Source organism: Leptonychotes weddellii, chromosome 14, assembly GCF_054177405.1.
Source record: "Leptonychotes weddellii isolate Sample4059 chromosome 14, ASM5417740v2, whole genome shotgun sequence".
Classification (NCBI taxonomy): Eukaryota; Metazoa; Chordata; class Mammalia; order Carnivora; family Phocidae; genus Leptonychotes; species Leptonychotes weddellii.
Window position 1 is genome coordinate 38,699,884 of NC_138382.1, and position 24,697 is coordinate 38,724,580.

The window sequence follows — 24,697 nt, forward strand, 5'->3', positions numbered from 1 at the left end:
AAATATGCTTAGTAGAAATTTCTAGATGGGTGATGTGGAAATGACCAAGAACGTAGAAGCATTCAAATGATTTTTTTTTTTTTTTTTGGTTTTTGGTTTTTATTTTTGGTAAGACAGGAGGTAAGAACTTATAGCTTGATAGATTGCAAAATGTGTCTTCCACTTCTTCTTTTTCTCTTTACTCCTTTCCTCTTTCACTATTGAATTTGGGACAAACATCTATATAAAAACTTGAAAGCCAAAACAAAAATATGCTTAATAAAATTTGTCTAAGTAACTTACAAAGATCATTTTCAGAGTTAAAAAATAAAAGGGAAATTAATTATTTTTTTAATATGTTCAATTAGTCAACATATAGTACATCATTAGTTTTTGATGTAGTGTTCAACGATTCATTAGTTGCATATAACACTCATCACCACACGTGCCCTCCTTAATTTCCATCACCCGGTTACCCCATTCCCCCACCCCCCGCCCTTCCTAACCCTCAGTTTGGTTTCTGGAGTCCAGGGTCCCACATGGTTTGTCTCCCTCTCTGATTTCTTCCCGTTCAGTTTTCCCTCCCTTCCCCGTGGTCCTCCATGCTATTAAAAGTAAATCAATTTAAACTTAAATTTTCAGAGTCATAACATTTTTTTCTGAGTTTTTGTGTAATATTGTTCTTAATCTTATTTGTGTCATGGACACCTGTGGTTGTCAGATGTAGTCTATGGACTTCTCTAAATAATGCTTTTTAAATGGATAAAATAAAATACACCAGACTACAAAGAAGCCAGTTATAAAAAATGAGCCAATTGTCTTGAAACATAGGTATCCAAAAATTTAAAAATCATGATCTAGTAATACGTACACCCTAAAAATACCACTTTATAACAGGGAAGTCATTATAGGTCTATTATAATGAGTAATATGATTCTAATGAGATGAGTATAAATAATATTTTGTGGTATCTGAAAAATAATTGTAATTATATGATGTAAAAATATCTGAGATTCATAATGGTGAAAAAGTCAGTTATTGTTACAGCTACTATTCTTTGTTGTTTACACTCAAAATGGAAAGAAATGCTAGATTCCACTAATGAAAATAAATATGAAATTTTTTCCTATTCAAGTTCATAGACTCCCTGAGTTCTAAGGATTATGGCCTCACTTAGGAACCCTCGCTCTAAGGAAATCATTATATTTTATGATATCTTCATAGAAAACGTATGGATCACACTCCACGTTATTGTAGTATTATTTAGAATAGCCCAAAATGGAAACAACCAATGTGTCCATCAACGGGTGAATGGCTGAAGAAAATGTGGCATATGCAGACAATGAAACATTATGTAGTCTTAAAAAAGAAGGAATTCAGCCAGCTGCAACAACACAGATGAGCCTGGAGGATTATACTAACATTAGTCATAGAAGGACAAATACTACATGATTCCACTTATATAGGGAATCTGAAATAGTCAAACTCATAGAAGCAGAGAATGCAATAGAAGTTTCTAGGGGCTGGGGGATGGGGAAAATGGGGAGTTATTGTTCAATGGGCATAAAGTTTCAGTTATGGGGCCGCCTAGGTAGCTCAGTCGGTTAAGCGACCGACTCTCGATTTCAGCTCAGGTCATAATCTCAGGGTCATAAGAGCAAGCCCTACGTCAGGCTCCTCGCTGAGTGTGGAGCCTGCTTGACGTTCTCCCTCTCCCTCTGCCCCTCCACTCCACTGGTGCACTCCTGCATGCTCTCTCTCTCTCAAAAAAGTTTCAGTATGTGTATACATCTTCAGCAAGGTATGTAAGTTCTAGAGATCAGCTTACAACATAGTAACTATAGTTAACAATACAATACATAATAATAGTGCACTTCAAAATTTGTTGTGATGATACCACAGGTGTTTACATCTGTCTGAACTCATCAAATTGTACGTTAAATACATGCAGTTCTTTGTATATCAATTATACCTAATAAAGCTGTTAAAAAATAAAGATGGAAAAAAAAGTATGGATCATTGATACAAGCTTATAAAAATAAACATGACCCTATATATTGGCTAGACACTTCCCCTGGTGCATTTCTAATTTCAATGATTATAGTTTTCATTTCTAGGAATTGTACTTTTAAAACACCTGCCCGGTAATTTTTGTAAATCTCATTCCCTTTTACATGTTTTTGCACTTATTTATTTCTTTGTAATATTTACTATACTTATTTAATATGTTGACTACTTGTTACGATTTATTCTTTCTACTGATTTGCATGCCTGGTGGCTGGTTTTATTGCGTGTAAACACCATGTGCCTTGCCTCCTTATCTGTGGGAGCTCTTTGAAGCCTGAGTTTAAAGAGCTTTCCTCTAGAAAGAATTTATATTTACTTCTGTCAGGTGCTGGTAGGGGAGGGGGTGGGGCACAGGGGAGAGGCATCAGCAACCCAGGAATCTTGTAAATTAAATTTTCAGCTTTGTTTTTGTTTTTAAGGTCCACACAGGTATTGAGACCAGAAGGTCCTAAAACTGGGTGAGTGCAGAATTATGGCTAGTAACTTTCTGGGTATTTTGCTCTCCAACCAGATCTAAGGATGAGACACACTTTTGAGACACCTTTGAAAGTGTGATCTTGGGGTACCTGGGTAGCTCAGTCAATTAAGCATCTGCCTTCGGTTCAGGTCATGATCTCGAGGTCCTGGGATCGAGCCCCACATCGGGCTCTCTGCTCAGCGGGGAGTCTGCTTCTCTCTCTCCCTCTGCCACCCCCTCTGCTTGTGCGCTCTCTCACTCTCAAATAAATAAAATCTTTTAAAAATGTGTGATCTTTGGGGAATCAAGGCTTTAGGGTTTTCCCCCCATTTTGATGGTTCCCTGTTCCTGGGTCCAGTGTGGGTTGACAGATGCCTACAAGACAAATGTTGGGTCAACACTTGCTTATATATATCTCTACATGTGTTGTTTTTCCATTGTTTCTGGTCTCTGAAAATTTCCCTTTTTTGCATATTTAGCCATTCATTACATTAAAAAAATTACTTTATATATTACGTTTGTGTGTGAAGGGGGTGGGTATTCTGTACTGGGAGGATTTCTTTGAACACCTAGAACATTGTATTGTCAGATTCAGTTCTGATTGATTTTTTTATCTTGTTTAATCTTTATAATAATACTATGAAATAGCTCATATCCCCCTTGATTAGAAATGTACAAAAGAGAATCAGCAAGAGCACCTGCCTGCTGGACATTATATAAGTCAGGAGCAGAAGTGAGATTTAAAACTGTGTCTGCCAGGCCACCACAACTCATCTTCTTTCCTTTTTGTTGTCTTGGGTTTTTTTTGTGGGACTTGATATAGCATCATATTATGCACATTATACTAGAATGTTAGGTTCATTCTGACAGATTTTGCCTGTTTTACCCCCTTATGCACACCTAGCATATAAAGCAGAGCTGGTACATAGGAGGTCAGTAAATACTGATCAGATCAATCAATAAGTAACTATTTATGCTACCATATAATCTTCATTATGACAAATTTTGAGGCTGTGTACCATGCCATTTATAACTTATATTAAGATATTGTAACATCTGTCTTATAAGGGCAAACGTTTTCAGAAACTGATCCATCATTTTCTTTTCTTGCGCTATCTCTGTTCCATGGTACCCCAATTCTTTTCAGTGTTTTTATTTTTTGTTTTCTTTCTTTCTCTTTCCCTTTCTTTCCTTCTTTCTTTCTTTCTTTCTTTCTTTCTTTCTTTCTTTCTTTCTTTCTTTCTTTCTTTCTTTCTCTCTCTCTTTTTCTTTCTTTTCTTTCTTTCTTTCTTTTCGCAAGTCTCATCACAGATGCCTGCATTTCAACTTTCCACATTGAGCTAGTGGGCTTCTTGCTTCTGATTTGGAGAGCTCTAGAGATGCTTTCCCTTTCATCTACTGCACTGTTCTTGCAGATTAGTCACAACAGCAACGTGATCTTAGGCATTTCTTCTGCTGTGCAGCTGACTGTGAAGCAAAGTAAAAGGGCAAACTATTTATAAATCAAGCGGTTACAGGTGCAGGGAATAGATAAGAGTTTAGCTTTGTCCAGGTTGGGACACCATTCTTATTGAATTTCCTTGTTTAGGGTATTCCAGTGCAGGCTCAAATTTAGAGTCAGGTCTAGGTTTTTTTTTTGTTTTTGTTTTGTTTTGTTTTTAAGCATGTATCAGTTTTTTTTTTTTTTAAAGCTGAACTTCCACTTGAGCTGCTTGAAAATTCTGTCATTGTCAGAGGCTATATCATTGGTTGATTTTTTTTTTCATTCAACAACTGTTTATTAAGCACTTGCTATAAGCTAACGCCATGATAGGAGGTGATAAAATTGGCAAGGAAAACAACAAAATCAGTAATATATAAGAATACTAGCTCTGGCTTCTATGTGTGAACAGAACTACGTGAGCACCCAGGAGAGAGCTGCCCCCTCGGTGTGGGCAAGGGTGGCTCCACACCCTTGCCTTTTAGTTGACATGGCCCTTGCCTTCCCCTGTTATCCCCAAATGGTCTTGCCAGACTCACTCTTTCTCAACATTTTTCTTTCTCCATCATTTTCCACCCAATTTGGATTTGTAGCTGTTACTTGTTAATAAATACTCTTAATATTTATAATATAATATTACTAATTATCATTTACTGTTAAGAGTCACTGATTTAACCAGGAAGGGAGAGGGACGGTTCTGGTTCTATCTCCTCCTCACTCCCTGGTGATGGCTTATATTAATTTAAGTCATTCCACACGCATGCGCCTAGGAAACACCATTCCCAGTTTGGTCCCTGAAATTCTCTCTTTTCTATTTTGTTTGAGTCCCCTAAATTCTTTGAGGCCTACCTACTTTTATTTGTTTTTTTTTGTTTATGTAGGGTATTTTGTGTGTGTTCTCTTGCCCACCATAGCCTTTCTTGCCTCTTGAATTATAGAAGTATTGAATATGCTAGTTTTTGGTAAATTAGGTTTGTTTGATCCTACCACACGTTCAGTATTTTTATCTTGAATAACCTGGGTGTTTTTTTTTTTAACAGTGTGTGTGAAACTTTCTTTCCCCAATTTATTCTTTTGAGTTCAAGGGTTAGATGTTACATTCCCACCGCCCTCCCCCACACACCCTGTACACAGAATTGGACTTCAGAGGCTCATTTTTAGTATTAAGATGTTAATTCACACAAAAATAACGCAAAGTTCTTATGCTCATAGAATAACTGTTGATTCGCCATAGGTTTAGTCTTTCTTTTTTCTTTCCCTTTTCATTTCCTTTCTTCATTTCTTACTAACCTCACATTCGTCCATTCTTTATTTCTGTAACAAAAAATCCAAAATATGTATGTTCCTAGCACTTTGCAGGCACAGTGTGTACACAAACGAATAAGACAAGGACTCTGCCATGGTAGATGGGAAAGCATACGGTCTGAAATATGAAGAAACACGAGCTGGCTCTATGTTATTTTTGTCCAATACATATTTCATGTTGGGTTTGACTCTTGATGTCTGTGAAGCATCTATGACTTTGGGAGAATTTTGTTACCAATTTAGATTTTCTGCCTTGGAGCCTTAAGCTCTGTGCCAGGCATGTTGAATTTTTTTTATAAAGCTTGAATAAAAGACATAGTATCTGTATTGAGGCTTACCACCGTGCATTTGGGAAAATTGCTTTTTCTGTAAAGAAACCACCTCCTGTCACCCTGGCGCCGGGTAACGGGTTTTCAGATGTATTTAGGAAATCTGGTCATCCTTGCTGCCTCTTATCTCTGAGAGTGACCGAAATGAGTTGGATGAATATTTATTGAGAGCCCACAGGGAGGAGCCCCCCAGCTTCTGCATTAGGTTTGATACCGAAGTGGGCAATGATGGGGGAGGAGAGCCATCAGAAGAGACAGGAGCAAACTGAGGGTGGCAAGAGAATTCAGGAGTCTGCGGTGTCTATGGTCTTAGAAATATTTTGGGGTATAGTGGGAGAGCAAGGTGAAATTTTTCTGCAAGGGCTTGGAATACTTGGCTGCAAATGGGAAGCTACATATGACCAACACAATTAGGCCTTGGCTCTCCATCCAACAATGAGTCAGTGTCAGGTGAGGCTCTGACGCACTGAGAGTTCTGGGCCAGCAAACATGTGCAACCCTGAAGCGTCTCTGTCTGATCTTGGGTTCTGATATGACTGGGAAGGAGCAGTCTGAATCTCAGTGCTCCCTGACGTCCCCAAGCAGAGTTCTGTTCAGCAAATTTTCTCTGGGACGGTGTGTGAGGAGCTGTGAGGGGCCATACCTGTCCAGGCCCCCATCCCAAATCACAGAACATTCCTATTCATTTTTTTTTTTTATGGTGCTTCAAGAGACGCGGGGAGTACAAAGGTCATATAGATATTTTTGCTCTCATTTTTTGAAATAACGTCTATTGTGGGTAGGAAGTATGGTTTCTCAGGTCCTTTGACCCAGGATTGAAATCACTTGCAGAATTTCAAGACAATGCAAAAACAAAGGGTAGTCTGTTGCTTAAAAAAAAAACAAAAACAAATGATGAGTTGGGAAGAAGTTCTGTATATACCACACTCACCTTTTTAACCTTTTGTGAAGATGCTAGCAGTTATAGGCACATAACTCCTGGAGGTCATCAATGGCTGTGCCTAAGTCTGTGATTTCCAAATTAGGGATGAAATGGGTGGGAGTAGGGATACAGTGGTGTCAGTTAGGGGCTGGACACAATAAATCCAAAAATCTTTAATTTATGTCGTATCCATTCTTTTAACAAATATGTCTTAAGCACCTACTATGGGTGCTAACTATTGTCAAGAGATACAGAAGCATATAGTCCTGTATGCTTTTTTAATCACATGTCAAGATGGGCAAGTTTCAAATTCTTTCTCTCTTTGGGACTTGAAGGCTTTCTCCTGTTTCTTTCCTGCACTGCTCCTTAAAATGAGAGTCTTTATGTCCTTTGAGTGTGTAATAAGCAAAGAAAAGGAAAGTATATTTCTGACTCTTAACTCTTGCAGAATAGTTTTGAATAAGCTAGTCAATTAAAGTGCCATAACTGTTTAAAGCATGCATATGAATAGAACATACTAAATTTATGAAACATGTCTCATACTTGTTTCCATGTAGCATTTGTAACAAGGCAGAAACTGCCCCCATTTTATAGATGGCAACTCAGAGGTTCAGCAACTTGACTCTAGTCAGAGCTTGGACTGGAAAGGGGAGTCCGGTGCTCTTCCCATTTGCATATTACACTTCTTCCACAAATGTCCAGGGCAGCTGCATAGTGGTGTTCCTTTCAAACTCCAATCAAAGTGACTCCTGCAATGGTGGCTGTTGTTTGAAATATTAAGTTGTTCGTTGGTATCTTTCCTCTAAAACAAAAGGGAAATATGACACATAAACATCATTGAAGAAGACACGTACCTTGATCTGAAAAGACATCTGCAAATAATTCTGATCACCTTGTAAACTGCGTCAAATATATTTTTTTAGTTATTTATTTTTTCAGGTTTGGGTTGCTTATGTGGATTTAGTTTTAAAGAGTCTGGCATTGTTAACATTTGTTTTACTCTAAAATTTGTTTTTGGTCGAACCAGAACTTCTCAATTTTGGTGTGGTAGTATTTATTGATTAGTTAGTACATGCCAGGCACTGTTATATGTTGCATTTTTGTGCTGTCCTAACAACCCTGTGAGAAAAATACTATTATTATTTTGCTATTATACATAAGAATGTTGAGGCACAGAAAAATGAAGTGACTTGCCCAAGGTTATTACAGCTAGCAAGTAGGAAAACTGAGGCCTGAATTGGGCTGTTTTTAACCACAGCATTATAATGCTCTGTCTTGGCACTGCAGGGATGGGTGTGTGACTGTTCCAAGGTCACTTAACGGCTTTGGTCTTCAAATTCATTATTTGTGAAAAGAGATCGCACTAGATAATTTACTTAGCAGTACTCCTTATCTACGTACATTCCCTATTTAGTCCTCACCCTATGGACCTAGAAGCCTAACCCTAAATATAGACAGTATTATTTATCCTCCTCATTTTACATATGGGGGAAATAGGACTTAGGTCAAGTACCTCCCAAAGGTGCCATAGCTGGTGTGAGAACTGAGATTCAAATCCAAGATTTTACTCAATATAAGTAACTGCCTTTCCTTTGTAAGGGCTTGTGTAGCTGTAAAATTCCATACATTGAATCCTGGCTTTTTATTTCAAAGACACAATAATAATATGTTTGTTTCATAAAGCCATGAATTTATAGTTCTTCCAAGAGATGACCTTAGTCTACAAATGGCTGCCAGTGTTTGAGAACCACTGACACAGATAATGGCCGTAACAATGAAACATTGTGCTATTAATATTATATTATTATTTTTTCGAGGAGTCACATGTGTAGCAAACAGGATGTAACCGGACATGTTAGGCAAGCTGTTGCTAACTCAGAAGACTAAAGGGGATTAAATTCTCATTATTACTCACAGTTAGTCCCCAAATATCTGTGTATGTTCAGTTTCTTCAGTTTGGCAGGAAGTTTTAGAGAACCAAACAGCATGCCCTTCCGCCCCTGGCATATTCATAAGCTATTTTGGGGTGAGTCATCGGAATTCTGTGGTTTGTATATCCTGAGGGAAGAGAAGAGGCACTGTATGGTTAGCATTTATTTGAAACTGTTAGTTGGGGGGGGGAAATTCTTTGATAAGAGTTCAACATTAGGTAAGAAATGCCTGCGGAAGGATCTCTCCATTGTTACAAGATTCGGCTCATATTCGCGTCTCTGGGAGTATCACACAAATTTAAATCTTCAGACTGTGCATATGCTTAGCGCGTGTACCCAGAAGGCCGGGTCTGGTGTTTAGTTGGGGGTAATTAACAGAGAATTCACAACCGGCTGAATGACTCTTCTTCTGACTTTGGAGCCTCTGCTCCCTAATGTCAGAGTAATGTTCGAAGTTGCATAGAGTTGTAGATACATGAAAACCGAGAGACCAAGCCAAACCCCTGAGGTCCGTCGGATGTGACCAATATTGTAACTGTGGATCATGATTTTTGTGTGTGTGTGTGTGTGTTTTAAGCCATCTTTGTTTTGTGAATTGTCTAGTTTAATCATAACATCTAACTTCTGGTGGGTTCTGTAAATATTTTTGTGTATCCACCATGCAAAATATTCTCTTTGAAAAAATTGTGGATTGTGATTAAATCACTCCAACAGTAAAAAAAAAAAAAATAAGTGGGTAAGAATTAGTTTTTCTCCTTGTAACTACAAGGGAGCCTGAGGGGGAATTCCAGCCTTTAAAAAATATTTTTCTCCTCTCATCAGGAAAAGAAACTGGTTATTATTGGAGGAAGGAAGAAAATACAAGTTAGTTGGGTGCTCATGGTGTGTCAGATGCTACAATCAGAGTCCAAAAAGTTTCATAGGGGTGCCCGGCTGGCTCAGTCAGTAGAGCACGGGACTCTTGATCTCCAGGTTGTGAGTTCAAGCCCCATATTGCACGTGGAGTCTGCTTTAAAAAAAAAAAAGGCTCATAAAGACTGTATAGATCTTTTTTTTTTTTAACATATAAAAAAGACTGTATAGATCTGAGGAGAGTATTACTTTCAGAATTGCAATGAACCTATGGTCTACAGCATCAGTGGTCTGTAAGACAGGGTGACCAAGGAAGGGAAGTGGTGACATCTGATACCTGTGTGCAGTTATCCATGTGATTAGGACCACCTGATGGGTGACTGTAGGCAGACATAGTCATGGTGGACAACTTGGATGGTCCTCATATGGGGTGAGTTAAAATACTGCCCTGTTTTCTGAAGAATAGGGAAACTACTGTTTGATCCTTAAAATGGTTTTAGATGGAACATAATTGGGCATTACATAGCATTGAAATACATAATGAGTACAAGTTCTCTTTAATTTACTCTCAGTTTCCTGATTAGGTCAAATAGGAAGTTTTCGTTCTGCATTAGTAACATTTGAACTCTTCTCGGAGCAGGCCACCATCTCTCTCCCTAGACTTGAATAACAACTTATTCATACCACTTCTTTGCACAGTTACATCTCATTTATGGCAAGTGAAACTGATTTTCTACTTGTGTGGAGTAGACATTTAAAAAATGGATCCATATAAAAAGTGAGTTGGTTTAAAATAATATTAACTATAGAATCATACAAGTGATTAGCTGAATGGGCCATGGGGGCTGACCTGAAGAGGTTACTCAGCATATAAAACTTTTATAACTTTGGTGATTAAGAAGCAGATGGTTTTACAAAAGAAAATAGACAACTTAGTTTGTATTGGTCCTCCCTGCTTGTCCAGAGTAGTCCTCCTCAAAGTACTGTCCATAGACCAGTGCTGGTCTGTGAACTTTTGTCCACCTGGAAGGAGAGAAGTACAGAAGTTGCAAATAATCATTTAGAAACTTTTATAGCTTATCACCATTGCTTTGACATTCAATCACATGTAATGTCTTTCCAGTAATTTATTTTTTTGTACATATTTTACAAAAGCACTGGCCTGGAATGGATTAGAAAAGAAACGTGATAGTTTCAGAAGCACTGATAGAGAGTGTATGTTTAGAACAAAAATATAACTAAGGAAAGTGGCAGCCTAAGCAGTCCCAATAAAGGAATATGTGCTGATGTAAAGTACATGATCTTCGTGGAATCTAGAAGAATGAGAGTAAAGAGTATGTTTGTAAGGCCTGGGACTGTCTCAATCTTTTCATTATTGAATCCCCAGGATCCAGCACTCTACACATATTTGTTGGATGAATGAATGAATGAATGAGTAAATGAATAAATGAACTATGGTGTTTGGCAGGGGGGTCTAATGCAATCACCGGAGAGTATGCTCGATTATAGTACAGTAGTAGTTCATTATGTTTTCCCAGGCATCTCACAACACTGTTCAGTTCCCTTTGTTCTGATTATATAAACAAGTCAACTTGTAAGTATTAATTAGGTTGTTAATGTACCTCGACTCCAAGAAGGTGGTGCCTTAATTTAAAATAATTTTTAAGTCCAGGCTATATACCACAACAGGAAAGATAGGTTGGGTTATGTTTCAGTAAAAAACAACCCCAATGTCTTAGCAGCTTAGCCCAAGAATTCTTTCTTTCTCACACATATGCCCAACAAAGGTTGACAGAAGGCTTTGCACCTTCTGCTCATCTTGGTGCAGCCATGATAACCATAGCAGGGGATGTGGCAAATCACACCCTGCCTCTTGGAGCTTCAGCCTGGAAATGACACATTTCACTTCTATTTATATTTTCTTTGGCTAAAGCAATGAGCATGTCTAATATCAATGGGGTGGGGGAAATATAATCCTACCATGTTTTAGGAAAGTGAAAAGCAGGAAATATTTTGTGGAAAGTGTTGACATATACACTCACCTATTGTGAATTATATTAATAAGCATTAATATAAGCGTTCCCTCTTTGACTGGTCTTCTGTGACTACCATCAGCACTGAGTTTCTGCCCTTTCAGATCTCTGGACTGAATCTTGAATGTGGTGACTCCTTGAACGTAGGGCTATTTGTATCCCTTTGCCTCAACCATCAGCTCACTTACTTAAGGCCCTCTCTTCTCTGTTTTTTTCTATAATTTCAAGTAACCTCTGCCAGAGCATACCAACCCCTTTGGTTCAGATTCCTTCTCCACTGACCAGACTTTTCTGCTGAATACATCTTTCCATAAGAAGGCAGGTGATGGGCCTTAGATCCTGGTCAGGGAGATTTCTTCTAGTGAAATTTTAAAAGCACTCTGAATATAAACATAAATATTCTTACGTGGGATTGTTAGACTGAATCAGCTTCCAAGCACTAATCAATCCTGAGAAAATCAAGCATACCACATTTCTAGATCTGCAAAACTGAGTGGTAGGTCCTAGTTCCTTAGTGATCTATAGATTCTTCTTTCCTTTCTTTTTTTCTTCCTTCACTTCCTTCCTCCCCCCCCTGCTTTCCTTCCTTCCTTTTTTTCTTCCTTCTTTCCTTCCATCCATCCATCCATCCATCCATCTACCTATCTATCTAGTCTATCTGTGTTCTTCCAAGGCAGGACATAATTACATATCTAGATTGGGCTAGAAAGAATACTTCTGAAGTGCATGAAAACTTTTACTATCTAATGGAATATAAAAGATCTTCATCCCCTTGCCTCAGTCGTTAAGCATCTGCCTTCGGCTCAGGTCATGATCGCGGGATCCTGGAATCAAGTCCCGCATCGGTCTCCTTGCTCAGCAGGGAAATTGCTTCTTGCTCTGCCTATCTCTCCCCCTGCTTGTGCTCTCTCTCTCTTTCTCTCTCTCTAACAAAAAAAAAAAAAAAAGATCTTCACCTCCTTAAGATATATTTACATAATTTGCTTGCAAATTTAGCAGGAAATAAAGGATTTTCTTTTATTTTTGTTTGTTTGTTTATTTATTTATTTATTTGACAGGGAGAGAGAGGGAGAGAGCAAGAGAGAGAGCACACAAGCAGGGGGAGCGGCAGGCAGAGGGAGAGGGAGAAGCAGGCTCCCTGCTCAGCAGGAAGCCCGACATGGGGCTCCATCCCAGGACCCTGGGACCATGACCTGAGCTGAAGGCAGATGCGTAACTGACTGAGCTACCCGGGCGCCCCAGGATTTGATTTTAAAAGGTGGCCTTTTTGCTAGCATTATGTGGACCTCCAAAATTAGTGGAAGCCAAACCAAGATGAGTGAAATCTGACAGCATACTTGAAAAGCCCATGATTTTCATAATTGTAAATCAAAATATAAATATTTGCCTCTCTCTACAGACAGATGAGAGAAGGAGGTAGAGGTTTGAGACATCTAAATGTGATCTGTAGAAACAGTCAAATATTACTGAGCTTCTTTCTCCAAACCCTTTCAACCAGACTTTTTCCCCAGCTGCCTATATTGAACACATTAACAGAATGGTTTCCAGATCTTTACAGCATTGTGCCGGTGAATACAGACTAATTACCCAGATGAATAGTAAGGAGGGAGGGATCTTTTATTACTCCTCAGTCAGCTGTTGCACATCTAGACATGTAGCTAATAATTTATTAGCCTCTAATTTTGGAGGCTGGCTCTAGATGATAAGCCTTATAAAAAGCTAACAAGGAGATGCTTTTGATAAGGTGGTAAATCATTAAATGGAGAAATGACCAGTTGATTTATGACTTACTGGAATACTTTAGACTGTGAAAGATAAACCTTTCTGTTTTGCAAGTGATATCCCAGCTATCCCTTAAAAAAATTTAAACTTGGATTACACAGTGCAAAGGAAAAAACACATTCTGGCTAACTTCAGACATTTTCATTTAGAATAAATGCTCATTACTCAGTACTGGTGTCCTATTTCCTCTCTTGACCACATAGGTAGTTGGTTCAGAAATATTTGTGCCAATGTTTCCTTGGGAGCTGATAAAAATGATAGAATTTATGAAGATAAGCACACAGGAGAAATATAATTTTTTTATAAATACGATTATAGCAGTATTTAGCTGAGAATTTCTTAGGAATATACATAACTTTGTAATAATTTAATTAGGCATACATAAAAGAAATTCCTGTAAGTAACTATAATAATAATAATAATAATAATTATTATTATTATTTTAAAAGATTTTATTTATTTATTTGACAGGGAGAGACATAGCAAGAGAAGGAACACAAGCAGAGGGACTGGTAGAGGGAGAAGCAGGCTTCCCACGGAGCAGGGAGCCCGATGCAGGCCTCGATCCCAGGACCCTGGGATCATGACCTGAGCTGAAGGCAGATGCTTAACTATATAACCCAGGCGCCCCTAACTATGATTATTATTTACACTCTTAGACCAAGTTCTTCAGGGGTCACTTGGGGAAAGGTATGTGGAGGAGGATGTCATGACATGTGAAAGCAGGAATCATGTGGAAGACACATTATATAGACATGGCACAGTTACAAATTAGTGGAGTCAGATTCCACTAATAGCTATAGACCCTGGGAAAGACAGCTATTCTCTCTGGTCCTCATTTGTCTGGAGAGTGGAGATTTACTAAATATAATATTTCCACACTATTTAACTTGCTATGGTATATGATTCACTTTCTGAGCAAAACCATTTTTATGTGTGTAGTTGTATCCAGGTAGAAATAGATTGCTTCTTATTTTTCCTTTACTTTTATAGCTAACATTTTTTTCCTTTTTTTAAAAACAGATTTTATGAAAATAGTTGCTTCAACCTGTTATGGTAATTATAAAAATTACATGCATTATACAATAAGATATTATTCAGTCTTTACAAAGAAGGAAATCCTGTCATTTGTGACAATATGGATATATCTGGAGAATATTATGCTAAGTGAAATAGGCCAACTGCAGAAACACAAATATTGTATGATCTCACTTATATGTAGAATCTAAAATAGGTGAACTCAGGGCGCCTGGGTGACTCAGTCGGTTAAGCGTCTGCCTTTGGCTCAGGTCATGATCCCAGGACCCTGGGATGGAGCCCCATGTCAGGCTCCCTGCTCAGCGGGGAGTCTGCTTCTCCCTGTCCCTCTGCCTGCCACTCTGCCTGCTTATGCTGTCTCTCTCTGTCAAATAAATGAATAAAATCTTTTAAAAAATAAAATAAAATAAAATAGTTGAACTCATAGAAATACTGAATAGAATAGTGGTTGCCAAGAAATTGGGGAATGGGAGGATAGGGAAAGTGGAGAGAATTTGGTGAAACAGTACAAAGTTTCAGTTATGCAAGATGAGTTAAGTTCTGGAGCTATAATGTACAGCATGGTGACTATAGTTAACAATACTTCATTGTATTCTTTTATACCTCTAATTTTGCTAGGAGAGTAGGTCATAAGTATTCTTAACGCGAATAAGAAAAAGGATGTATGAGGTGATGAATATTTTAACTACTTGATCATGGTGATCATTTCACAATGTATATGTATATTAAAACATCAAGTTTTGCCCTACAGATATACAATTTTTACTTGTCAATTACATCTCAATAAAACTGAAGAAGAAAAAATTGCCTAACTAATCTGCTTACAAGCAGACTTTTTAAAGAACTCAGCTAGGGACACCTTGCAACATCTAGAGACTTTTTTTTTAACGACCCCAGAAAAATGCAGGCAGTAACAAGAATGTAAAAACATGCCAATATTTTTTTAACTTTTATGATTCAAATCCATTCAGATATTTATTTGGCAATTACTGAGGAGGTCCCTGCTAAATTCAGAATGTAAAGTTATTGAAGAAACACATGTGGCTCTTGACCTTATAAAAGTTGCAGTCTAGTCTTAGCTTTATTCTAATTTTCATTATGACTTTTTCTTTGATCTTTTAGCTGTTTAATGAAGTGTTTATGATTTTCCCCAAATCCATTTTCTTCTAATAATTGTTTTTACTGATTCCAAATATAATTGCATTGAAGAAATAGAACATGGTTTGAATGATACTGACTGAAATTTACTGAGAATTTATTATGGTCTGATATGTGGCCAGTTTTCATCAATGTTCCATGTATGCTTGAAAAGAATATGTATTTTCTGATCATAATGTATATAGGGCTTAATTTGTGCCCATTACACAAATTATTAATTGTATTATTTAAATATTCTTTATTCCCATGATTATATTGGTTTACTTTATTCATCATATAGAAGGTATGTTAAAATTTTCCCCACTGATGGTGGATTTGTCAACTTTTCCTTGCAATTTTATCAATTTTTTGGCTTTATATGTTATGAGGCCTTGTTAATAGCTACATACAGGTTTAGAATTTTTATATCAGTCTGGCTAATTGAACTAGTCAAACACTAGGTGACTGCAGCATTGGCTGACAGCAGGACTGCAACCTCCTGTGAGACCCTGAGCCAGAGCTACTCAGGTAAGAGCAGCTTTCAGATTCCTAACACTGAAATGGAAACTTCCTTCTGAAACTGAAACTTCTCTCTGAAACCATGAGAAACAACTGTTTGCTTTTTTAAACAGCTAAGTTTTAGGGTAATTTTTCACATAGTTATAGATAACTAACACTATCTGATTTTCTCTTTCTGGAACTCTAATTGGCCAACTATTAGCCTTTTTTCATTCGATCCTCCACATCTCTTAACATAACTTTTCCAACTCTTTGTCTCTCTGTGAAGTATTAAGCATAATTTACTCAGACCTAGCTTCTAGTTTTCCAGTTCTTTCTCTGGCTCATTCTTACCTGCTATTTAAATAATCTAGTGAATTTTTAATTTTGGCAATTACATTTTCATTCCTGGAAGTTCTGTTTATTTTTTTCTCACACATTTTTGCTCATTTTGGTAACATCTTATTCCTCGTATTTGGCCAATCAGGATTGTTTCAGAATACTGAAGAGACTTAGATGAAGATGCCCAAAGTTCCAGAAAAGATTTGTGTTTCATTTTGACAAGATCCTGGATGTTATCAATCTAGAGGCACATTTAATTCAGTATATTTGCTTTCATGTTCGGGGCTTCCCAGAGGTATAAATTAAACCTCTCACCCCTTACTTTCCTGATGGGAAACTTAGAATTTCAAAATTCATCGGGGAGATACTTTCTTCACTGAGCAAAGGACTGAGGCAGGCAAGTTATAAATGACATTTTCTCACCTTCTGGTCATGGTTAGGTACATACTGATGGAGAGCAATGAGGAGATACACAGCCTCTGTATCTCCAAGAAGACTGGGTCAATGCTCTTCATCCAGGCAATTCCTGGAGCTGGTTTCTATAGGGATTATTGAAGAAATGCCCACTGGGTTCTTTCTTTTTTATAGGGCAGGCAGGAAATGGCTCTAACTCTTATCAAGCATGACCAAGCACTCTGTGGCTGAGCTGTCTGAGCATATGAAATCCGCCATTCTTTTTTTTTTTTTTAAAGATTTTATTTATTTATTTGAGCGAGAGAATGAGATAGAGAGCATGAGAGGGGGGAGGGTCAGAGAGAGAGGCAGACTCCCCGCCGAGCAGGGAGCCCGATGCGGGACTCGATCCCGGGACTCCAGGATCATGACCTGAGCCGAAGGCAGTCGCCTAACCAACTGAGCCACCCAGGCGCCCGAAATCCGCCATTCTTTAAAACAAATGTAGATAGTGGCTAATCACACTTTTGTATTTCATCTCAAATATAGCATTGGAATCTAAGTTCAAAAATTACCATTATTGGTATCAATTAGTTTTATTTTCAAGACCTCCAGGCTTCAAAAACTTTAGAAAGTAGTCTGTTGACTGAAGGAAAATGTCTCTTTACAAATTGGCTTTTGTTTAATGATTCTTAGGCTTTATAAGGCAGACCCAGAGATACCTACCAAGACCTTAGTATAGTAAACTAGTGCTTCTTAAACTATTTGTGGTGTATGATAATTTTTTAAACCAATTCTTTTTCTCATTCCTCTGTTTTATTGCTTCATTTTTCTTTTTCTCTTAGTTTGTAACTTAAAGGGGACAAAATTTATCAGGTATTGACTTAATTTATTGTTTCTCTTTTTTTCCTCCCTAATATAAGCATTGAGAGCAATAAATCTCCTCTAAGTACTGCATTGGCAGCATTCCAGATTGAGATGTAGACTCTCATAATTTTGTACTTTAAATATCTTAAATGTCTTCCAACCAAAAGTTTATTTAAGAAGAATTCATTCTGCTGAATACAATAAGAAAAAGAGCTGAAAAAGAGGTACAACTAGAGGAAGGAAATGGCACAAGATAAAGTGATCAGTTATTGATATTATGATATTATGCCCAAGATAATCAAATAAAAATTTCTTAGAATTGGTAAAAATTTATTGAAAATGAAGAGGCAAAATAAACATTCACAAAATTTCTTTCTTTCTTCCTTTATACCAAGATTTAGAAAATAAAAGTTTAGGAAGACCCCATACATGATAACAACTATAAAAATTAATCATCCTAAAATTAGCTTACCAATAAATATGCAGAAACTATATGAAAACCACAAAATTTACTATGAGTTATAAAAAGATAAGAAAATAATCAGACATATCATGCTCATGAGTGAGAAGACTCAATGTTGTAAAGTTGTGTATCTTTTAAAATTAATTTATATACTTAGTGTAATGTCAATCAGAAACTTAATGGACCAGTGTGGACAATATGCCCAAATGATCCTGAAGCTCATGTGGGAAAATAAATGGCAACAATTTCTCCTGCCTCTCCTCCTGAGGAGGTGGAGGTCTGGGCTGGGTGAGGGGTATAGATGGGAGGAAGGTGAGGAGGCAGGCTGGGTGCAGAGGACCAGTCATCACCTGGGTCATCCTGTGATCCACTTTCAAAAGGACAAGGGCAACTCTTGGACAAGACCTTGGGCATTTCTCACTGGGAAATGAGTGCATTTCCACAATCAACAAATATTCATTGAACATCAGGCATGATTCTAGGAATCAGGGATGGAGCAGTGGACAAAACAAAATCCCATCCTTGGGGAACTTAGGTTCTATTTGGAGAGGCAAGCAATCAACTTGAGTTTTGCTGAATGATTCTGAAGCCTTACAAGAGAGACCTGGAAACGCATACCAAGATCCTAATGGAATAAACTGGTGATTCTTAAACCGTTTGTCTTGATTTTGTTTTTATTTGTCTTTATATCCAATTCATGGCAGTCAGATCGTTTTGGACATCTAGAATCTTTTGCTTAGATGTTGTGATACTACCAAAGGTTCCTATACACTCTCAATTTTTGTCCTTATTTCACTCAGAGGTTCTTGGACCACACTGAGTAGCACTGAAGTAAAAGACCTCTGGAAACATCTTGTGGATAGCCTACAGTACTGTAGACAAGCTCATTTCTGGTGCAGGTTGGCTGGAGCGGTCATTTTCCTCCAGCCCACTGGTATTTCACTGTTTTTCCCCTTCATTCACACAAGAGCACTCAGATTTCTAAAAGTTATGTTTCCTCTACCCTCCAAACTCAGTCTCCATGGCAGGAGCGTGAAGAGTGCCAACAGTGACAGGTCAGCCTGGCAAATGAATAGGAGTCCAGCCTTTGACCTACATTGTCTTGGGTTCAAATGCTGAGCCTTTGCCTGCTAGCTCTGTACCCATGGCTATTTTGAATGAGGAATGGCGTCTAGTGGGAAAGAATATGGGTAATCTTCTAAAAGAGAGAAAGCCAAAAGCAGGGGATGGTCAGAACATATGTTTCCCTATTTTGTAAAATGAGAAATATTAGGCATTTTCATTTTTGAAGGTCCAAAAATTAATAAATGATCTACTTTCTTAAATTCTAATTCAGTTTTTCCTAATACCCAGGTCCCTCAGGCTCTCAGGCATGCTCAGGGCCTTGTCAAATTATGTCAGAGGAAATTGCTGTTGACTTCAAGAAAAGTTTCAGACCTCTCTGAGCAACAGTTTCCCTATCTGTTAAAAATATAATAATGATACATATGGTGGTGATCCCACTGCAGTCTATAAATGTATCAAATTAACATATCATACACCTTAAACTTACACAATATTATATGTCAATTATACCTCAATTAAAAAATGATATACACCTTTTAGGGTTGTTGAGAGTATTAGATTAATTAATGTTTATAGAACCCCTAACACAGAGCCAGGAGTATTTGAAGCACTTGATAAATATCAGCTATTATCTTAGAAACAAGAGTTGAACAAGCAGTTACTGGTTTATACAGACCAGCCATTTACTGGTGATTATGCTTTACCTCTATGGCTAGGGTTTCTAAATTCAGGACTCTCTGTGCACTTCCTGAAAAGTATTTTCTTGATTCCTTTTCCCTTCCGATTTTCATACAAAAAGAAGGGGCGAGCCAGTATAGGATTGTTTCTTTGGGTTTAGTTCACATTTAACTTTTGAATTAGACTCTGTGGACCCCACTTTCCCTTTACCTTATGGCTTGCACTCAGAGCGAATTTAGTTACAGATTCTCTTAGTTTAGGCTTTTTTTTTTTTTAAGATTTTTATTTATTTATTGAGAGAGATAATGATAGAAAGCATGAGATGGGGGAGAGTCAGAGGGAGAAGCAGACTCCCTGCTGAGCAGGGCAGAAGCAAGCCCAGTCCATGGTGGTTTATCACTTCATTTGGGAATTGTTTTTGACTCTCAGACATAACTATGTCTGAAATCAAGATTAATGTCTGTGAATCTGGTGAACAAAATGGAAATAAGGGCTGAAAATTCCCCTGCCTACCTTGAAAGGCTAACCTGGAGCGAGAGATTGTTTTCTGGGTCAGGTTTATCTTTCCAGGTGTTTTGCAGAAGCCCAAGGAGCCAGTCAGGGGGTATGAGTCATCTCTCTGTGGTAAGATCAGAAACTCCTACAACATGATATAGGAGTCCAGCATTTGAGGCAGGGAAAGTGAAGGGAAGCGGCCCTCTAGGCTTGAATCACTCCCCCGCCCCCTCCCCCCACCCCCCGTGGCCTAATTTCCGTCTTAAGTTTTGGGCAGGGTGCAGATCGAAACACCTGTTTTCTAAATCTTGTTTTTCTCCTTTCCTCTTCTGTTCTTTTCTGTGCCCCGCCCCGCCGACTCTCAAAAGCCAGGGCAAGCACTTACTCAAGTTGAATGTGTAGAAGCTCATAAGCAGAAAATTGATCGTGTGCGCACGTAAAAATGGTTAAAAGCGAGAGAAAGTGGAAAGAGGAGAGACAGAAGAGGTGGGGGTGGCAAAAAGCCCTGGGAAGGAGAAGGGGACCCGCGGGCAGGCGAGGAAGGGACACGGAGCCTGCAAAGACCAAGGGGAAGTCCGTGTTTATAACTTTGCCAGCTGGGGACGTTACTTGGCCAGATGGTGCTTTTCTATTTGCCCACGCCATAGCTAAAGAAAACAGAGACGATGGCACCTGCTGTGTTCAGGGAAAAGCAATTGCTGCAATTCACCTAATTTAAATGTTAAGATGTTTAGACATTAGAAACCCGCCGGGAGCACAGTTCCATACATTTGAAATTGCTCAGCAGCTTGGGCAGTGCGGGAGCTCCGAGGTCCCCAGGGGTTCTGTCCCCTGCAGCGCCCTGCAGGGAGCCAGGCAGTTTGGGTGAGAACAGCGTTCGCCCGTCCCAGGCCTCCGTGGTCTGTCGTCCTGGAGCCGAATGATACAAACCCTAATTGAAAATGATAATGAGCAGCTCCAATGCCCCTTGCTTGACAGATACACCCTTTCATTCACAGAGGTCGAATGTTCCTGTTTCACTACTCAGTACCGCTCCGTCCCTAAGAGCGCGGGAGTCCAAGAACCCGGACAACTTAGGTTAGTTCTCAAAAGCGACTATGTTAAGTCCGGTGGAATGAAAAAGGAAAGTGCTCAAGTACCTTTTCTCTCATTATTTTTACTTGGAGGACACCTAGCGGCAGTTTATTGGCTGTGTTCTTCAAAGGCAAACGGAAAGAAACCAGGATGCAGTGCTGGTTGGGGCAGGCGGGGAACCTAGTTTTTCAACGCCCGCGCGCGCGCGCGCGCGCGCAGCAGGGACTTGCCTTCAGTCTGCGGACACGTCTGCCGGGGCCCTGGGTGACGCTGGGGCCCTTGCCAGAGTCTGCAGCCAAATCCTCTCTCCCAGCCTCCACGCTTGCCAAGCGAAATTCCCGTGGCCTAATTGTTTCCCAAGTGGTTCTTAATGAGCTCATTGTTAATTTGACACCAATGACCTCTTTTTAAGACTGCAGAATGGCCACAATCTGGTCAATCTGGTCACTTCATCAACTAATCAACAGATATGGATGGTCTGCCTTAGGCCAACATTTGGAGGGCGTTACAAAGACAAGATAGAGATCTGCCTGAAAGGGAACTGTTTTTTTCCCCTAACTTCTGGTGGCCAAGCGTGCTTTCCCAGCCGTGTCCTTAGAGTCAGTGACCTGATCTGACTTGCCTTTCCCTCATCTGTAAAGTGGAGGTGAGTGTACTTAGTTCATAAGGTGGTTGTGAAGATGACGTAAAAACTTGAGGTAACTCACATAGAGCCTAGGATCTGGTTGATACTAAATAGTTGTTAAGGCCCTCCCCTCTCTTCCCCTAACCCCATCTATCCCCACCTGAGTCCTACAAGCTAAACATACTGGATTTCCCTCCTTCCGTGCCTCACTCTCCCACTCTCTCTTGAAATCACTTCCCAAATAAATTACTTACGCACAAGTCATGGTTTCAAAGCTCTGCTTTCTGGGAAGACAACCCAAGACAAAATGATTCCTATTTTAACTGTAATGTGAGCAAGTCTTCAGGTGAATACCAAATTTTAGAAATACCTTAATACTTCTCATAAGAGTTCAGTGATAGGTAAGGCTTCGTCACGTACAGAGTAAGGACTCTGGGATTGTGTGTTATGTACGGACTAAAGAACAGACTTGTATTTTGGGATTAGTTCTCAACCCACAAACTCCCAGCAAGGGTTCTCACTTGCAATTTAGATCTGGCTTGCCCCAGATCTGTCTTACAACTCTGTTCCATGAAATCAAGGTAAATCACATGGAGTTAAATCTGGGGAGGCAGAGTTTCCTGTTAATATATCCAGCATCAAAACTGGATGTTTTAATAAATTCCCTGGCAGCTGTGGTTCAGGAAGGGATGACATGATCTACTGTTTGCCAGGAAGGCGAGTGATGCCTAATTTAATTAATTAATTAATTTATTTATTTATTTATTGCAGTTGGCTTAAGTCTCCTTGAGCCTCACTGCATTTACTATAGATGGTTTCCTTGAGCCTCACTGCATTTACTATAAACTTCAAACATTTTAATATGACCGTCAAGGAGCCGCATATCTAGTCTCTGCCCACTCCTGCAGCTTCCTCTTGCACCACTCTTGGCCTTGCTTATGTTTTTACTCATTAATTTAAAAAAAAATCTTCCATGAACCAACTGAGCTCTTCCCCCCCCCCCGCCCCCAGTGAAATCAGCACACGAGTGTTCTTTTTGGACCCCTTGTTCTCCTACTTTTCATTTGGCTAACTCCTTACCACTCACTTTTTAGGATTCAGCATCATCTGGCTTCCCGAGAGTTCTTTCCTGACCCTAATCTAAATTTGCTCTTTTCCCCTATCCTCTCTCCTTATACTACTTCCTAGCACCTACCGTAATTTCTAGTTACGTGTTCCTTTTGTATTTGTTGGTTTATTGTCTATGTCCCCACTAGAAATATATGCTCAGTGGAAAGAAGAAGATGTCCCTTTTGTTTGTTTCCTGTACTTAGCAAGGTGTCTGGTTCATGCAGGGCACTCATTATTGAGTGACTAAAACCAACTCTGCTAATAAAAAAAGTTCCTGGATCATTTCCACACACGAACACACCCAACATTTCCCTTGACAAAGCTTTTGTTTTGTTCAGCAGCCTTCTGGGGAATCCCCTTTGCCTCAGAGATTTCTGGCTACTGATAGTTTCAAATGAACAAAAATTGGTTCCTAAGAAGAATCTTTATCTTCTTACCATTCAGAAACATAATTTTTCCCTCCTTAAAACAGGAATTTCAATGAATGTTTCTTATACATCATGTATGCAGACTTATAATAGCTCAAATTCCACTGGGACAAATTCCCATCACAACACATAGCTCCATGTCATGAAAAGATTTTTCACGTCCTCAGCTTGTGGGCTGAGAACTAATTCCAAAATACAAGTCTGTTCTTTAGTCAATAAATAATGCACAATGCCATAGTCTTTACTCTGCGGGTGACTAAGCCTTACCTAGCAGTGAACTTTTATGGGAAATATTAAGGTATTTCTAAAATTTGGTATTCACCTTACGACTTACTTGCTCACATTATAGTTAAAATAGGAATCATTTTGGGGCACCTGGGTGGCTCAGTCATTAAGCGTCTGCCTTCGGCTCAGGTCATGATCCCAGTGTCCTGGGATCGAGCCCCGCATCGGGCTCCCTGCTCAGCGGGAAGCCTGCTTCTCCCTCTCCCTCTGCCCCTGCTTGTGTTCCCTCTCTCGCTGTGTTTCTCTCTGTGTCAAATAAATAAATAAAATCTTAAAAAAAAATAGGAATCATTTTGTCTTGGGTTGTCTTCCCAGAAAGCAGAGCTTGAACCCATGTCTCGTACGTAAGTAATTTATTTGGGAAGTGATTTCAAGAGATAGGGAAGGAGGGAAATCCAACATGAGGGCGTATTATTGAACTTGCTGCTGTGATCAGTGGGGCTAGAGTCCCCCAGATCTCTGGAGAGCCTTAAAAATTCATCTATTATAGAACACCTTTGTGTTCTATAATAAGTATTAAGAAGGCAAGAGTTCATTTTTGATGGCTGCATAATAATCCATTGGGTGTGCGTGTGTGCGTGTGTGTGTGTGTGTGTGTGTATACACACCACCTCTTCTTTATCCATTCACCAGTCGATGGACATCTGGGCTCCTTCCGTAGTTTGGCTATTGTGGACATAGCTGCTATAAACATTGGGGTGCAGGTGCCCCTTCGGATCACTACATTTGTACCTTTGGGGTAAATACCCAGTAGTGCAATTGCTGGGTCATAGGGTAGCTCTATTTTCAACTTTTTGAGGAACCTCTATACTACATTGACTTTTTTTTCCCATTTTTATTTTTTATTTTATTGTTATGTTAATCACCGTACATTACATCATAAGTTTTTGATGTAGTGTTCCATGATTCATTGTTTGCATATAACACCCAGTGCTCCATGCAGTATGTGCCCTCTTTAATACCCATCACCAGGCTAACCCATCCCCCTACCCCCCTCCCCTCTAGAACTCTCAGTTTGTTTCTCAGAGTCCATAGTCTCTCATGGTTCGTCTCCCCCTCCAA

General features: G+C 39.1%; 1 long non-coding RNA gene across 2 annotated transcripts in view; it reads left to right on the forward strand.

Annotated features, from left to right (window-relative positions):
• Positions 1 to 24,697, forward strand: part of LOC145717031 (uncharacterized) — a 226,262-nt gene that overhangs the window by 141,879 nt on the left and 59,686 nt on the right. The gene's annotated exons all lie outside the window — the stretch shown is intronic.